This window comes from Echinops telfairi, unplaced genomic scaffold (assembly GCF_000313985.2).
Source record: "Echinops telfairi isolate 266 unplaced genomic scaffold, ASM31398v2 ScPeMD7_23;HRSCAF=83, whole genome shotgun sequence".
NCBI lineage: Eukaryota > Metazoa > Chordata > Mammalia > Afrosoricida > Tenrecidae > Echinops > Echinops telfairi.
Window position 1 is genome coordinate 36,673,444 of NW_022103920.1, and position 17,928 is coordinate 36,691,371.

Consider the following 17,928-nt stretch of genomic DNA (forward strand, 5'->3'; position numbering starts at 1 on the left):
GGAGTTCTCAGAATCCTCAGGAGAAGGCCATGCCCACACAGAGGCCTCATTGGCTATCACCTGATTGACAGGCTAGACTCCACCCCTTCACTCTCAATCCTTTCAAATTGACAAATGATTATATAACTACCATAGAAATTTTGCCCAAGAGCCCAACTTTTCTAGGCTTCTTGAAATCCAGTGACTGATCACAGCAGTGATATTCAGACCTGCTATTTATCACATTATGAGAAAATCTGATGGGCCCTATTTGGATTAAAGATCTTCATAAATTTGACCAAGACTTTTTTAACCATCTTTGTTATATTTTGTGCTCTAACTTGTCCCACTGCACTTACACTTAGAAAGAGCTTCCATTTCCAAAAATCAGAGAAGTAATTATTGCTTTGACTTCTAAGAAATTACTTAGTCCTTCCTTTTTTACTTGGCTATTCATATTCTTAAGTGACTTTTGATAAGGTATAATTTTTCATTTTTATAATAGTTTATTTCTTAGTTCTATCTAAAAATCTTTCCCTACATCTACATGGCAAAGGTACTTTTCTGCTTTTGTTCAGGATAAATTATAGTCTACAACTTAACATTTAGTTATGTGATATACCCTGAATTAATTTTGGCATATTCACTTGGACACACAGTTGTTCTCATGCTATTTATTAGGAAACATTTCTTTCTCTGTTTGAAATGCTTTGCTATCTATCAAAATCAATGGCCATATTAGATTGGGCTGTTGTTTTTTTTTAAACTATCTGTACTCTTAGGCTATTTTATGTTCTTATAGCAACAACAAATGAGGTAGTTCATGGTTTGGTGGTGGATTTCTCAGCACACAGAGGACCAGATCTAGGTCCGTGTCACGGTCAATGTGTCATATATGCTATCACCACCTGTCTGTCATTGAAGGCACGAATGCTGCTACGATGCTGAACCGGTTGCAGTGGAGCCTCCAGACTAAGACAAGCTAGAAAGAAAAGTCTGGCTATTTATTTATTTTTAATCAGCCTGTGAAAATCCTATGGGTCACTATATACCTACTAACAACCCAACAACCAATCATTAGGATGGAACAAGAATCACAAGCATTTCTTTCATTGTGCATAGAGTGGTCATGAGATGAGGCACTTCCACATCAGTCAGCAACAATGACAGCACACTGACACCACATTGTCTTGATTAGTGTAGCTTATAGTCGTTTTTGAAGTCAGTATGAGCCTGACGATTTCTCTTTTGCAAAATTGTTTTGCCTATCCTATTTATCTTGTAATTGTAAAATTACAATGTAAACATTGTAATCATGTTGTCAATTTATAAAAACTAAAAAACCCCACAAAAGTCTGACTCGAGCCAAAGTAGTCTCATATGCATGTGAAAGATAGACAACAAATAAGGAAGGTAGAAGAATGTGTGCCTTGGAATGATGATGTTGGCGAAGAACGTGAAATACACCCTGGACCCCCAGAAGCAAGAACAAACCTGTCTTGGAAGAAGGGCAGTCAGAATGCGCCTTAGAAATGTGAATGGCAAGACTTGTCTCATGGAGTGTGGGCATTTTAGGAAGAAGGAGAAGAACGTCTTGCTTGGTAAAGCAGACAATCACTGAAACAGAGGAAGACCTTCAATGAGATGGAGCGATATGGTGCCTGTGATATTGGATTCATACTTGGGTATTAGTGTGAGGATGGTGCAGGACTGAGTAGTGCTCTACCTAGGGCAGGGAGACTAACTGGGCGGCATCTGACAACAACAACAACAAGAAAGTCTCAGTTATTGGAAAGTTGTGTGTTTGGTTGGTTATTTATTCGGTTGTTTAGTTGCTCTAGTAATTACAATAAGAACGCTGCTGGCATGATGGGTTATATGTTGGGATACTAACCACAAGGTGAGAAGTTTGAACCTAAGATGCACTCTATGGCAGAAAGATGAGGCTTTCTGCCCCCACACGATTTACAGGGCGAGACACCCAGAGGCGGTGCTACTCCATGCTCTAGGGTTGCTGGAAGTCAGACTTTACACCACGGCAGTGAGTTTGAGTTTTGAATAATGAACAATATGTGTCTTTAGATCCTCACAGATTGTTTAAAGTTATAATATTACTGCATATAAGGTATACAAATTGTAACAGTATATATATATATATATATATATATATATCTCCATTCATCAAAACTCACTATCTTTTGTGCTACTGGGGTAATAGATTGCACATCCATATACATTATCAGCTCCACAACACAATGATACAATTTTTGGGTTAAATGCCATATGGCTTTTAGTGAAATTAGGAAAAGAAAAAAATACATATGTGGTGTTTTGCATTTATTCACATATTTAGCATTTCTACTTCTTTTGATTTCTTACTGTAGAGTCCAAGTTCCCATCTGGAGTCATTTTATTTCAGTCTGAAGAACATTCTTTAACATTTCCTATAGTGCCGTAGGTTGGCAATAAACTGTCTGATTTATTTTTTTTGTACATCTGTATTTCACCTTCAGTTCTTGAGGACATTTTTGATAGATGTGGGGTCTTAGTTGATAGAGTTTTTATTTCTTGGTGAGAAATCCCCTATCCTTTCTGTTGTGGTTGCTCTCTATGGAATATGTGGTTCTCCTGTGGCTGTACTTGAGAATGTCTCCCTTCTCTTTGGTGTTCAGAAGTTTGCTTACATTGTGGCTGGATTTTGTTTTCTTTATAATTACCTGACAGAGGGTTCATTTATTTCCTCAGTTCTATAGGTTTATCATTTTGAAAAATTTGAAGTTATTATTTTTTTAATTCATCTACCTCGTTGCCTGTACCCTGCACACGTTCCAGCTGCTTCTGCCTTCTTGCTCTTGGTCCTCTTACTTCAGTGTAGATGGTGACTTTCGACTGGAATCGTAGCTACAACACGACATGTAGATGGGGAGGAGGGGCGGGGGGGGGTGACAGGGAGAGTTCTCAAGTGGAAAACTTGCCCAGTGAAGGTCTCTTCTTTCAAGGGGAGCTCCTTTATTTCTGCCTTCTTTGAGCTGCTCTTCTGCCTTCCAACAGCCATGTGCTTTTTCCCTCCATCGTTGCAAACTGTGATCTTTGGGAGAATTCACCTGATACAAGCTGTTCCACAATGAGCTGAAGAGAACGCTACACCTTACCAGGTACTGATAGACTGCACGCTTCTCTGCACTTCAACCAAAGGCCTACTTTTAGTTTCTCATTCGTGCGTTCTGCTCTTTCCTGCCTCAGAGCACTTACACTGATTCGTTCTCCTTGGAATTCCCACTTTCTGTGCCAATAACACACACACACACACACACACACGACATGCACACGCACACGCACACACACACGTTGTCTCTGTGCATTCGTCACATCTCGGCCTCCTGGTTTTATGTACTGCCATGAAGCCTTGCACTTTTCTGTTGGATTAGACCAGTCCTTCTTCTTATTGGCTTCTATTGCTTCCTCTAACTTTTCTTCACAGTCTTTATCACAGCTTATGGCTTAAGCTTTTTATCTGTGATTACTATTTTGATATTTGTCTCTGCCATTAAAAATTAAATTCCAATGATTTGTACTCACAAATTCATAAGCAGAAGAAACTTGTTTTACTCACTATTACATGAGTCTTGCCATCAAGTGTCTGATGTATACTGTGTGCTCTTGAAATGCGTGTTTAAGCAATTATTTCACTAATTAGTTAATGGATCCTCACATGTAGTACATCTTGACTTTTTCTAATTAAGTGTACAAATGGATACCAAAGGAAAAAAATTGTGCTGGATTTAGAGGAACTTTCTTAGTATGCATTTTTCCTGCTAGGCAATCATAGAGAAACTCACTCTGAGTTAGAGCACCCAGTGGTGTCACTTGAGAATGTTCTCACAGTGAAGTTTTCATAAAATCTGTTCCACTCAAACCTCATTTTCCGTGATAGCTGATTTAAGAGAACAGTGTGCAGCTGTGAAATTTTGCTTCCTGTTTGGGAAAAATGCCACAGAAATTGCTGTGATGTTGAACACAGCTTACAAGGACAGCACTATGAGGAAAACACAAGTGTATGAGTGGTGTTCTCATTTCAAAAATGGTGATGTCGATTGATGACAAATCTCATTCTGGACATCCATCAACTTCTGAAATGGACAAAAATGTCAACTTGTAGTGCATTTGGAGTTTGTTCCACCTGGTCAGACTGTTAATCAAGCTTTCTATTTAGAAGTTCTGAAAAGAATGTGTAGTAGTGTGTCACAAAAAAGGCCTGATTTGTAGCATATGGGGACTGGTTTTGCCACCACAACAATGTATCTGCTCATGCAACCAACTCAGTGCACCAGTGTGGGGCAAAAAAACAGCACTCCTCTCTTGCCCCACACACCTTACTCACCTGATCTCACTCCATGCAACTTCTTTTTGTTGCCGCTAATGAAGAGAGACAAGAAAGGACAGCAATTTGATAATGTAGATGAGGTGAAGAAAAAAACTAGGAAGGTGCTGTCAGCCATTCAAGCAGATGAGTTTGAAAAATGTTTCAAGAATGGAATCACAGAATTGAAAATTGTATTAAGTGTAATGGAGAATACCTTGAAGGTGCTAAGGTTGGGTTTTTTGCTTTTGGTGTTTTTTTTTTAATTAAATATATAGCTTTAGGGAAAAAATCTGTTTTATTAGGGCACCCTCCTGGTATATCTCATAGGCAACTTAAAATCATGTACCCCAAGCAAAACATGTTTTCTTTCTACTAAACCCTTCTTGGAGCCCTGGGGTCTTATGGACTACACATTGGCCTAATAACCTCAAGGTTAACACTTCAAAAATACCATCTGCTCTGAGGAACAAAGACGAGGCTTTCTACTCCTATAAAGAGTTACAGCTTCAGAAACTCGCAGGGGTAATTCTGCCCTGTCCTACCTGCGGGCTCACTGTGAGTCAGAATAAACTTGACAGCAGTGCATCTGAGGCTGTAAACCCTCCCTCCCCTTTTAACATAACTTATGGCCTCATTTATCTACACATCCACAATACAAACTTCATTTTTAAGTTTTGCTGTGTTTCTAATGAACATGTCTGACACTGTACTAATACCTTCTTTCCATTCTTCAATTGTCCTGTTATGTGAGCTTGACCTATTTTTATTCCAGATTATTTCTATAGGTTTCTCCCTGCGTTCGTTGCCTTCACCCTTTCCCTTGTGCCCTTGGTCTATCCCGTCCAGCCTTATTCTCTGAACAGATGTATATTCCTAAAACATGAACTTCCAGTGTCCTCAATTAAAATCTTCCTACAACTTACATGCTTTATTAGTGAAAGTTCAAGAACCTTAACCTTGCCTACAACTTTTACCTCCTGGACCCACAAGTGTGTGGTTAACGTATAATTTAAACACAACTCAAGATGTGATCAGCTGCTTTGCCCTTTGTAATTGATCATTTCTTCCTCACAAGCCCCCAGCGTGTTGTATAGCCAAATCTCTAAGTTTTGTATACTGATACCAGGTGCCTGGCCATCCACTGTGCCTTTAAGTTCCCTGTTTTCTGTAACACTAGCACATAGGAATTTCTGAAACTCCTATCCACCATGCACAAAACCACTCAGGATCATGTGTTAGCCACCTCCTTCTGACAATAGGTCTCTACTGCTCTGAAACTAAATTGTAAATGGTACCAAGCTAAATACAAGTCTGCTCCCAGAGCTAGGATGTTGAATGTTAGCCTTTCAAGCAACCCACGGACCTGAGGTTCTCAGGAGATTCCATACCTACCTACCTAAATGTAGCCTTTAGCCCTATAGAATAAGTTCTGGATTTGGAGTGCCTTAGATCTTCTGTCTTATCTCCTTGTACTTTAATGTCCCTTCTTCCTGGTTCCCCTAGGAGGTGGAATAAGCAGGCTTTTCAATTCCTTTATATATTTTGAACAACTTTTCATTATCCATAGTCTTTTACTTTCATATTGCTTATTTTCCCATTCCTGTATAAATGTATGCAATGGCTTAACTGTAGTAGAAGATCTAAATACACTAAATGGAATACTTATTACACTAAATATATGCATTTTCAGTTTTTAGTCATATCCTCTTCTCACCACTCCTAGTAAGATTTAATTGCTGCCACATCTCTCAGCATTATCTCCTTCATATTTTTTATTTTATCATTTAGCACATTGTAATTATAATTAGCTGCATGTTTGATTTTCCCACTAGAATGTGACACCTTCATGCACCTGGAATTGAATCATATTTATCTTTTTATTGCCCCAAAACTACTGTGGGGTCTGACCCAGAAGGTAAGCATCTGTTAAGTTATGGGCAAACGTGCTTGGTGTTGAAGCTTTGAAGGAAGAGAAAATGGATGGAAAAGAGAGCTGGGAAAGACAGAATCACTTTATGAAGGACCTTGATTTGGGAACTTAAATAGGTTATCTGTTTTATTTCAGATAATGAGTATTTTTTAAACTCTTCAGTAAGATAAATTTTTAATAATAAAGATATCCCAGGAATATGTACAGTACCTTCATAACTTAACAACATATATTCCTATAGTGATTTGAAACTTATTAACACACTTTTCTTTACAAGAGTTGGGACTTTAACAATCCTCTTATGCACATGTCAGGGAGAATCCATCTCAGAACAAGTGGAAGCAGGAGAGTTAAGAATCTACTGCCTTTCACCCATTAGCTTCATATATCCAGCTGGATGTCTGTACTCCCAAGTAGATACTTTAGATATAATTTTTTTAATTTTGGGAGATGTGTTGCCACATTTTATTCTAAAAGCTTTTCAAACCTCAATAAGACATAGTTTAAAAACTGTATGTGCTCATATGGGAACATACTTAGCCAAACTTGATAAGCCTTTGATATTAGAGGCTATGACATGAAAATTTCCAAAGAATAGTCCAGCCCATATTTTGATACCTGACACCAATTTTTGCTTAAGAGTACCATTTATATGTCAACCTTTACTAATTAAAACTCATTGTAGCAAAGTTAACTTGTTTTCTAAAACAGCTATACCAAAGTAATTAGAGTAGAATATAAAACAAAAATATCATTCACTGAGGTAGTTAGTTTCTTGTGCCAACCTGGCCAATAAACACATGTGGGGTTAACTGAAGGGTGGAGGGATAAATGGCTCAGTGAGCCTCGCCTTTCGAGTTCTCGGGTCTCTTGCTTTCTGATGGTTCGACCAGGGTGCTGCTGCCTTAGCCGGTTCCCTGCTTCAGCTGGCAAGGCTCACTTCCTGCAAGACATCCCTGAGGAGAAGCTGCATGGACCTACCCCCATACAGCCCTGGGCGCTGGAGCACCCGTGTGGAGACCCCTGCCAGTCACTGATTTGACTTTCTTCCTACAGTCGGTGTCATAATGTGTGTTTTGTGAGATGGAGGAAGACTGTGGATTCGTGTCAGACATATGGGTTAATGTTGGACTTGTGGGCTTGGGCAGCACTGGGATGGAATGTTTTCTTGATGTGCACTTAACCTTTATATATAAAACTCTCTCTTATATGAGTTTCTGTGGATTTGTTTCTCTAAAATACCCAGACTAATACATTCACTAAGTAGAAGTTTTTATTGTTTTCTTTAATTGTTTACATCTCTTAAATACAGATTATACTCAAGTATAAGCTGATTCTAATATCAGCCATGCCACCTAATTTTACCACAAAAACTGCATTAAAAATGTGCTGAAAAACTCGGCTTATTCACGAGTATATATGGTGTATGTATATAGATAAACTAAATGGTAAATGTCTTCTTCTTAGTCTGTTCTTAGTCTGGAAGCTCTGCTAAAATCTGTTCACTTTGGGTTACCCTACTGGTATTTGAAATTCCAGAGACATAACTTTCAGCATCACCACAACACACAAACCACCAAAGCATGGCAAACTAATAGAAAACTGGTTTGACTGACTGTGCAAAGGTATTCGACTGTGTGGATCAAAACAAACTATATGTAGCCTTGAGTGAGAATTACAGAACATTCCCTTGCAATCATGGGAAACTATACAGGGAGTAAAAGGTAGTTGTGGGAACAGAACAACGGAATATTGCCTGGTTTAAAATAAAGAAATGTGTGAGTCAGAGGTGCTTCCTCTAATCATGCTTATTCAATCTGTATGCTGAACAAATCATCAGAGAAACCGGATCCTATAAGGAAGAATGTGGCATCAGAACTGGAAGAAAGTTTATTAACAACTTGTGATATGCAGATGACACAACCTTACAGCCCTTGCTGATGAAAAGCAAGGACTGCAGCCTTCAGTACTGAGCGCAATTCCATGAAAAGAAAGTAAAAATCCTCACAAGTCGACCAATAGGAAACCTTATGATAAATAGAGAAAAAATTGAAGTTGTCAAGGATTTTGTCTTGCCAAGGGTGTTACTTTGAGGATTTCCTTCACCCCAGCCGCGATATTTTCAATTGTCTCATATGCATCTGGAAGTTTGTCATTGAATAAGGAAGGCCAAAGAAGGACTGATGCATTTGAACTTTGGTATTGGAGAAGACTATTGAAAGTGACGTGGACTCCCCAAAGAACAAATACACGTGTCTTGGAGGAAGTGTGGAAGCAAGGATGGCAAGACCATGTCAGATACTTTGGAGATGTTGTCAGGACAGGACAGTCTCTAGAGAAGGACGTCAGGCTGGGTAAAGTGCAGGGGAAGTACAAAAGAGGAAGGCCCTTGGCAGCAGAGATTGACACGTTGGTTGCAAGAATGGGATCAAACATATGAACATTTGTGACTGGGTGCTGGTTCATTCTGTTGTACATGGGATAGGTAAATGGAAATATCAAAATGGTTAAGTCAACTCTGCAATTTAAAAGAAAAATATTAAATATATTTTTAATTCAGCAGAAGAAAATCAATAAAAATAGAATTCAATTTAATTTCTATCCTTCAGATAAACATTTTTTCACCATTGTTACCCATGGCCATCAAGGCAGAAGACACTTAACAACCCAATATACAAGATGACAAATAATTTAAAATCTTTCGAAAGATGTTTTATTCTTGAAAACCACTAAGAGTTTGACTCCTGATATTTCCATTTTTGATCACAATATGTATTGACTCCTGCACTTAATAAATGAGAAATTTCACACCTTAAATCTTCTTCCACCTCCAATTTCTCATGACTTCTGAAAGTATCTTATTATCATCAAGGTTTATAATTCTTCGCCAGCCCCTTTAACACTATTTCTTTCATTCCTGGGCAGTTTTAGAGCTCAACTGCACTGTCAAGTTGGTTTGCTTCTGTTTTGTCTTATTTCAAGAAAACTTTGTGACTTCAAATAAGAATGCTGTCTTTCACTTATAGAAATGGTTTTCTATGATAGATTTGCATTATACTTTATGTTCCACGAGTTCTGTTCTTTCCTCAGGGAAGTATAATTAAGTCTATAATAAATTTCATTGATGTTCTCCATACCTATATTTCTCTCTAAATCAATTTTATATCTTGCTTATATTCACTGTGATTTCATATGCTTTCCTCGAGCCTGTCCACCCACCATCTCCCTATGAATCATTTCCAGCATGTCGAATTTCATGTGGTTGTTGTTTGTAATCAGGCATCCACATTAGTGATATAGTACATTCTCCCAATTGATTTCTGTAATTTCCATCTCATGCTAGTTACTGTTAACCTTTTTATAAAAATTTTAATGTCCTTTAAAAATTCAAAGGCTGACTATAATGTTGAGAATGTCAAACCATTCAACTGAATTATTTTCTAATGCATTTGAAGATTTACCCTTATGACCAATAAATACATCCCATATTAAAATGTCTTGCTTTGTTGTCCTTTGCTTGCTTGTTTGGGGGTAGTTTTGCCGTGTGGTTTCTGTTTGTTTTACTGTGTCCCTATGTTAGACAGAGATGTGGTAGTTACATAATCTCATGTCAATTTGAGGGTTCTAAGAGTGAAGGGGTGTAATCTAACCTGTCAATCCAGTCACAGCCTGATGATGCCTCCTTGTGGGCATGGCCTTCTCATGAGGATTCTGGGAACTTCCTCTCTCTGCCTTAGTTTTCCTGTGGGTGAGCTATGCAGAGACTTGCTTAGACCTGCAAGAGAGTCCCTCTCTCTCTGTTTCACCTTCCTTTTGAAGAGCCACACCCAGAGATCTGGGTGAGTCATGTGAAACCCAGGCCAGCTCTAAGATGAGATGTTTTCTCAATATAAAATTGCTCTTTGTTAAAAAGCTCCTTCTTATACATAAATCTGAGTTCCCTGGAATTTATTTCTCTAGTCAACCCAGCGTAACACAAAGGACTTGATGTAATTTTATCATTGTTTATTTTTGAATGAATAAAACTCTCAGGAAAGAATATAGTCCAAAGGAATAGTAGAGAAATTGGATCCAAAGGAATAGTAGAGAAATTGGATGATTCAGCACCTTTGCTTCAGGTTTCTGCCACACAAATTTCCCCCCCAAATATTTTCTTCATGAAACAACTCTCCCAAGTTTTTTTTACATTTCAAGAGACGTATATGGCAAAGCCCTTTAATCCTGGGTCCTCTGAGCTGCAATATGGTGATCATTGTTTCTCACTGCTGCTCACTCACCCACGCCATTGTCTTGACCTTACTTGTCACTATTTTCTGGATTAAAAAACCTAATAGTAAACACTGAAAATGGAAACTTACTGTAACTTCTCCTTTTTCTCAATTCCCTACCAGTCTATGGCATCAAAATCCATTACTATGTTTAGTCATTATCTATTTATTCAAAATTATTTTATTGGTTGTCTGTGTGTCGGGTCCCACCTAGATTGGGAGATACTAAAGTTCCTGACTGCCTCAGACATTAAATTCCAGTATAAGACAAGGGCACAACACTCATTAACAAATAAATCATATTCTTTTAAAAGTATAAGCATCATGAAGACAACAAAAATAAGATCTTGAGCTGGAGAATGCGGAAGGTTGAAGAACAAGTTCCAGCGCCAAGAAGGACAGGGGAAGGGGGCTCTTAAAAGAGATGATGTCTGCGTAGGAAAATACATCCAGAGGAGGAGCCAAATGCAGGATGATCTTGGAAAGTGACTTCAAGCAGAATAGACAGGTAATGCAAAGGTCTGACTAGGAGGAGTGTTTGGGATACACATTTCAGTTTGGGCTATCTACTGTAAGAGACTTTTGCTTTGGGCTTGAGATGTAAAGAGATTTTAAATGTGTGTCAATTCTAGGAGCTGTTGTGATGCTGTGGGTAGAGAATCGGGCTGCTAATCTCAAGGCAGCCCAAACCAGCCATTCCTCTCCCTCACTCCACTCAATGGCAGTGAGTGTGTGTGTGTGTGTGTGTGTGTGTGTTGCTTGTCTTTGGAGCAAGGGGTGCTAGGTTGATGTTCACTCTAATATTTATTTTTATTTTGCCTCAAACTTTCCATCATTTGGAGGTAAATAACAAGTTGTGGTTCAGAATTGTGTCTGATTTCTTATTTCATTGACAATATAGGTTTCCCTCTTTATTTCTTGCCATTTACTTTTTTTTCTGTTCTTGTTTTTTGACTGGTTTGTTTACTATCTCTGACAAATTTTGTAGCATGGAAGTCAACTAAAATTGCCTTTATTGTAGCCTCTTTCTATTCAGTTTCTAATCGATTTCAAATAAGGGTATTTAACTGAAAACCCTGGTGACACACCGGTTTAGCACCAGCTGTTTACCTAATGATCCTTTAGGTAAGCTGCTCCACAGGAGAAAGATATGGCAGTTAGCTTCCATAAAGATGTAAACCCACTGAAGTCTCTAAAGCAGTTCTACACTAGCCTATAAGGTTGCTATGCATCAAAATTGACTGACGGCAATAGGCGTAGGTTTGGGTTTTAACGAAAGGTATGGCTACACAGAACCAAGAATTTGAGGCCAACTGATAGCAGAAAGACTAGTTTTCCAAAAAGCATCATCCCTTGTGAATCCTTAACAATCTTCTGAAATAGGAGGGAATGAGTTCATATTCCTTTTGGTAGATGTTTGATCAAGTGCACATCTCATGAAGATGATACACCTCACTTCTCATTAACTTTATGTGTCAAACACATTTCCTATACAGAAGAGAAAATGTAATATCCGAGTACTACATAGTACCGGCAAATTATCCTTCAGCTCATCAAGTGTATATTGAAATGTTTAAGTGCTGAAAGTTGATTTCATAAAAACAAAGTTTATAGCTCAATAAATTCTAAATATTATGTAGTTTGCTCAGGATTTCAACAAACACAAAATCACATTTGCTTTGAGGTACTTTCTCTGTTTTCCCCTGAAGTGAAAACTGAATAAAATACAACACTTGTTTGAAGCAACCATAGATCCTGAAATATTTCAGATGCCCAAGTTACATATTGTTTTATTCTTCTTATCTGCAAATATAAATTTGGAAATCTTAGCACAAACTGAGACATCACTGTGCAAGATCTTAACAAGGCTCCTTTTAATTGTACCAGTTTACCCTGCAATGACATCAACTTAATATTCGGCATTTTCCCCACGGTTCTGCCATGGCTGTGGAGGACTGTGTTTGGAAACCAGCTATGCAATCTAGATAAACAGATGGCATCTGTTTCTCTTCCAAGGAAATCAAACAAGGACAACAGCAACAACAACAGCAACAAATCACCAGTAAATACTCTTAGGCTAAGGCTCTTAATTCAATCAGAAGGCAAACCATGTATTTTTATCAAAGACAAGAGTCAAGCTAAATTAATCCTTTGATTCAACTTTATCATTCTTGACCCTTTGTCATACTCGTGCTTTTCTTTTCACTCCTTTATTGTACGTTTACCTTTCTCCTCCCCAAAGGCATCCATCATCACAAATTCAGTAATAGTATTTCACTTTTCTCTGTACATATTACATGTTCTTGCTACCAGATACTATCTAGTCCACTTTCAACACACAGAAACCCATGTGAGTGAGTATAATTACCCCACAGATGTTCTCACCTATAATCATTATGGAAGCTGATCTGCAGGCAGATGTTTCTTCCAAGGATACACTGGGTACTCTCAAACCACCAACCTTTGTGTTAGTAGTCTGCCGCTTAATCATTGCACCACCAGGGACCCTATACAAACATACAACGCATATTTAAAATATAGAGAATATGTAATATATGTATGTAATGAGAGCCCCATTGGGTCAGTGTTTAAGGACTCACTGTTACTCAAACTATCAGCCACTCCATGAGAGAAAGATGTGGCAGTCTGCTTCCACAATGATTTATAGTCTTGGAAATCATATTAGGCAATTCAATTCTGTCTTATAGGATTGTCGTGGGTTAAAATTTGACTTGATGATAATGCATTGGATTTTGATTTGTGTCATATATCATATAACTCAGTGTCATGTTAGACATTTTTATGACGTTATAATATCTAAAACATTGGGATATTTTAATTGCACCTTAAAAATTGAGGTCTAACCATGTTAGTGTTGGTCTATTTCATTCAGATTCTGCAAAGTATTATTAATGTAAATATGCAATGCACTTCAAACTGTTTCTTTACGAAGATTATTTAGATTAGTTCTTGTTTTAACTATTGAAAACAGTTTCAAGAAAAAGAAAGGAAATCTATAATCCTCCCACCTTAAAAATAATTTCAGGAATTTAGGATACTTCGTTTAGCTTAACTCTATGCTATTCTCATGCTGTTGGAGTTTGTTTTATGACTCCTTTTAATTTGATTTTTCCAATTTATTTGGACAGCTTTGTTTTCATTTCCACTCCTATTTCTGAGACTATTTTGCCTTTGAATGAATGCATCCTTAATTAGCATATTTTTTCCTTAGAATATATGAAACTTGTAAACTTTCATTCCTTTTATGTTGTTTTTCGGTGCCATGTACTTGGCTCCAACCCATCATGACCCTGTGCACAACAGAACAAAACCCTGCACGGTCGTGCGACATCCTCAAAATCGTTCCTATGACTGAGCCCATTGATGCAGCCACTGTGTCAATCCATCTTGTTGAGTGAGGGCTTCCCTTTTTTTCACTGCCCCCTCCACTTTACCAAACCTGATGTCCTTCTCCAGGGACTGGACTCTCCTGAAAACATGTCCAAAATATGTAAGACCATCCTTGCCTCCAAGGAGCTCTCTGGCCTTACTTCTTCCAATCTAGATCTTTTTTGTTATTTTAACAGTCCACAGTACTTTCAATATTCTTCTCTAGCACCAAAATTCAAATCTGTTTGTTCTTTCATGGTCTTTTTATTCAATGCCCATCTTTCACATGCATGTGATACACTGGAGAATACCGTGGCTTGGATCAGGCCATTCCTCAAAGTAACACCCTTGCTGTTCATTACTCTAAAGAGCTCTTGCCTGGCAGATTTACCTAATGCAATGCATCTTTTGATCCCGTGACTGCTGCTTCCATGAGCACTGATTGTGGTTCCAAGTGGACACAGTCCTTGACAACGTCAACCTTTTCTCTATTGATCATGATGTTATCTATCGGTCCAGTTATGAGGATGTTGGTCTTCTTTACATTGAGTTGTAATCAATAATGAAGTCAACAATCCTTGATCTTCATCAGCAAGTGCTTCAATTCCTCCCTTTCAGCAAGCAAGATTGTGTCTTCTACATATTTCAGGTTGTTAATAAGCCCTCCTCTAATCCTTCTACCCAACTCTTCTTCGTATAATCCAGCTTCTCTGATGACTTGCTCGGCATATAGACTGAGCAAGTGTGGTGCGAGGGGACAACCGTAACACACCTATCCTGATTATCAACCAGGCATTATTCCCTTGTTCTAGATGAACCACTGCCTCTTGTTCCATGTACAAGTTCTGAATGGGCCCAATAAAGTGTTTTGTAATTCCCACTCTTCTCAAGGCTATGCACAGTTTACTATGGTTCACACAGTCACATAATTTTGCATAGTCAATCAATGAGATACAAGAAAACATCTTTCTGGTATTCTCTTCATTGAGTCAAGATTCATCTGACATCAGAAATGATATCCCTTGTTCCATGTCCTCTTCGGAATCTGACTTGCATTTCTGGAAGTTCCTTATCAATGTACTATTGTAACAGTTGTTGAATGACCTTAAGGAAATTTTACTCGTGTGTGATATCAATGATCCCATTCTATAGTTTGAACATTCTGTTGGGTAAACTTTAAGAAAAGTTATGAAAGTTAATAGGTTATAATTCAGGGCCAGAAATGCTCAAGATACCTGTTTAGTCTCGCTTATTCTCGGCTGTGTCAAAGGCAAGTCTCTCAGGTCCTTGACTTCCTTGTAACACGGCCCCGTGGCTTCTAACCGGCTGAGGAAAGTGTTACAAAACTCTTTCAGTGTTCTTTATTTAAGTACCCAAAGGGCACTCAACTCTTCACAAATCTCAACGCTAGGCTTGGATCTAGTTCTTTGGGTCAGCACATCTTCCCTAATTAAGTGCATTGAGGCACTCAACTCTGCAAGCAAATCTCCTTCCCCAAATCACTTAGCTTTATACACTCCATGAAGCTCACCACTCTACTTTATTTGTTCTGGGGGCTGGGAAGTCTACCACTCTGTGTCATGCTGTAGCTCTTAGTTCTGTTGCTGCCGCTCATTTTGTGTCACAACTCTCTCTTCCTCTATCTATTGGCACAAGGAAGTGTAGTACATGGGATTATTAGGATCCAAAGGATGTATCTTACTCCTTGATCACCTTTCTTGTTGAGAGTGAAGTTCTCCAATTCCTGTTTCAGAGCTAGCTCATTTTAAACCAAGAAAGATGGCAAAATCGACCAATCACCATGTTGTAGCTCTATATTCCCTTTTTGCATAATCCAAGACAGTCATTTGGTGGAAGTTACAAAGACTATGGCTAGAGGGACCACAGGAGCCCTGATGGTATATAGTAGGTTGTGAGTTGGGCTGAAAACATCAAGGTCAGTGGTTCAAAACTACCAGTCACTTTCCAGGAGATAATTGAAAATTTTTAGACCTACAAAGTGTTACATCCTCAAAAATGCATATAGAGCAGTTCTACCCTGTCCTGTGGTGTCACTACGAGTCAGAATGAAGAAAGATTATTGAGTGTGTTAAAGAGATCACATAAAATAACTTACTGTATTTATATCTCATCCAAAATGATGATGAAGTTTGATAGAGTGGAACTCCACATCAATTTAGTAAAAACTAATAAGTGGAAGAAACCTCTAATTTTCTCTTTGGCATTTTCTCTCTCTGTGTGTGTGTGTGTGTGTGTGTGTTAGGCTGGGTTGACTGTAGAAACAAATCCAGGGACAATCATATATGTGTAAGAAAGAGCTTTATATTAGGAAGTCACTCTCTATCAAGAAAACATCCCAGCCCTCTCCAACTCAAGCCCATATGTACAATACTAGTCCATAAGTACCTTTCAGGCTCACAAAGCCACATGCAATGTTGCAGCATGCAGGAAAATCACAGGCAGTGGGAACAAAGTCCCATGGATCCAATGGCAGTGACTCTGGAAGCTCTCTGAGTGACTCAATAGCAGGAAGGTGAAGGGAGAGAGAGAGAGGAGCCAGCCTGCAGAGAGCTGTTTATCTCCATTGCACCACCAAAGGAGGGCATCAAGCTGCTATTTGATTGACAGGCTAAGCTCCACCCATATCTTCTTGCAGGTGCCATGTTGGCAAAACAAACAAACAAACAAACAAACAAACCTAACTATGACTATAAAGTTAGTGATTTTGATAGGTGAAATATTTAAATACTTTTGTTTCTCTTTTACCTTTTTAACTATAATTTTTAAAACAAATTTAAGCACGTAGGGTTCTGATTATTAACAATAAACTTTTTCCTCTTGAAAGAATTGTAGCACCTTAAGAAATATGGGGTAGCCTTTTCTCATAATATCATCTTCAATATCAAAAATTTGTTTTGAATGAATGTGATCTATGTTTCAAGTGAACATGTCCAGGCCAAGATTCCCACTTTAGTCGTGGGAGGCTTCTACATGATCAGGTGCCAGCCCTCACCTGTCAGTTTGTCATGCTGCTATGATGCAGATATCGATGTCACTGGAATTTTATGTAGTAGCCGAGTCCCTCAAGGTAAACAAGTCTAAAAAGAGCTTCCAGACTAAACAGACTCCGAAGAAGAAATAGGCTGTCCATTTCTGAGGAATTAACCACTAAAAACATCATGGGTAGCACTGAAACATTGTCAGATACTGAAAACCTCATGAAGAGAAGAAGCAGAGCATTGTCAAAGATAGTGCCAGGGGAGTCTTTCAGGTCAGACGGCCAGGAAACGACGACTGAGGAAGGACTGCCTTCTCAAAGGAAGGCCTACCATAATGATGTGAATGGAGTCAAACCTCCCAGAAAAAAGCCTTCGGGGCCTTCATTTGCTGATGAGACATGACTAAAACTGAAAAAAAACAATCGCAAACATTCATTAATATTTGGACTTTGGAATGTACAAAGTATGAATCTAAGAAATTAGAATTTGTCAAAAATGAAATGAAATGTGTAAATATGGATATTTTATGGTTAAGTGATCTGAAATGGACTGGTATCATTTACCATTTGAAATCATTCATGTTTAAAATCTGAACATCCTACGGATTTGTATGTCAAGAATGGCAGATTCAAGAGGAATGATGTATTTACAGTCAAAACACACATTTCAAGAATTATCTTGTCATACAGTGCTGTCTGTGATGGGATAATATCTATCCAAAAACAAGGAGATCCACTTAGCATAACTATCATCCAAATTTACACACCAATCACTAAAGCTAGTAATGCAGACATTGAAGAATTCTACCAATACCTTCGGTCTGAAACTGATCAAACAGTCGAGATACATTGACAACTATTGGTGATTGGGATGCAAAAATTGGAAACAAAAAGGAACAGTAGTTAGAAAATATAACTTTGGTGCTAGAAACAAAACTGGAAACCACAAGACAGAATTTTGCAAGACCGATGATTCTTCCTTGGAAATACCTTTCTTTTT